Here is a 1,180-nt window from a genome sequence, read left to right as displayed (position 1 = left end):
CGGGGTTGGGGTCGTGACAAGTTGGTATCAGAGCCTAGGTTACTAGGTCTCGCAAGTCTGGAGCCGGTTTAGTAGAGTCTTGCGGATCGGTACGAAGACGTCTGTACTTATCCTCGGGAGGCTGCAGAACCTGTTAGGAAAATTCCACATTCTTAAAATTCTTGTCGTGCGATTGTTGCTCCGAATACTAAATTTCTCTTTATTCCATTCTCTCACAGATGGTGAGGACTCGAGCTACCGAACATGCCGGACGACCACCAGTACCACCTACTGAGGCTACTAGAGGCCGTGGACGCGGTCGTGGTCATGGTCGTGGTAGAGGCATAGCAGCAGGGGCAACACCTATGGATCGTTTAGTTGCCCCAGCTCAGGACCAGGCTCCAGCAGCACCAGTGCAGGCACCAGCTGTGCCCATTGTGATACCGGGTCTCTAGGAGGCCTTGGCACAGATTTTGACAGTTTGCACAGGCCTGGCTCAGGCAGTTTCAGCCACCACAGCAGCAGCTACTTCACAGGCCGGGGGAGGCAATCAGACCCCCGTTGCTCACACACCCGAGCAGGTAGTGTAAGGACTACAGACGCTGGGGGCACCTTCAGCTCAGCCGGTTATACCAGTTCAGGAGTTTGTAGTACCAGCTATGCCGGACGATGAGCAACGTCGTCTTGAGAGGTTTGGTAGGCTCCAGCCTCCATCATTTAGTGGTGCTGAGGGCGAGGATGCGCAGGGTTTTCTTGACAAGTGACAGCGGATGCTCCGTACAACAGGGATTCTTGAGTCTAGTGGTTTGGCATTTACCACCTTTCAGTTCTCCGGGGCTGCCTTTACTTGGTGGGAGGATTTTGAGAGGCGTAGGCCGGTTGGTGCAGCACCCCTTTCTTGGCAGCAGTTCTCTGCTCTCTTCTTAGAGAAGTATGTACCGCAGTCCTGCAGAGAGGAACTGTGCAGGCAGTTTTAGTGGTTAACGTAGGGGGTATAACCGTGACCTAGTATGAGATGAGGTTTTCTGAGTTGGCTGGTCATGCCATTTGTATGATTCCGACAGATCGTGAGAGGATAAGGAGATTTGTGGATGGCCTTAACTACCATATCCGTATTCTGATGACTAGAGAGATAGTATTGGGTGCTACATTCGAGGAGGTGGTTGATATCGCTCGTGAGATTGAGACGGTTCGCCATCGG

The sequence above is a fragment of the Nicotiana tabacum genome, chromosome 6, assembly GCF_000715075.1.
Source record: "Nicotiana tabacum cultivar K326 chromosome 6, ASM71507v2, whole genome shotgun sequence".
In the NCBI taxonomy this organism is placed as follows: Eukaryota; Viridiplantae; Streptophyta; class Magnoliopsida; order Solanales; family Solanaceae; genus Nicotiana; species Nicotiana tabacum.
The sequence above is the reverse complement of the archived record's forward strand: the minus strand, read 5'-3'. Positions refer to the sequence as shown.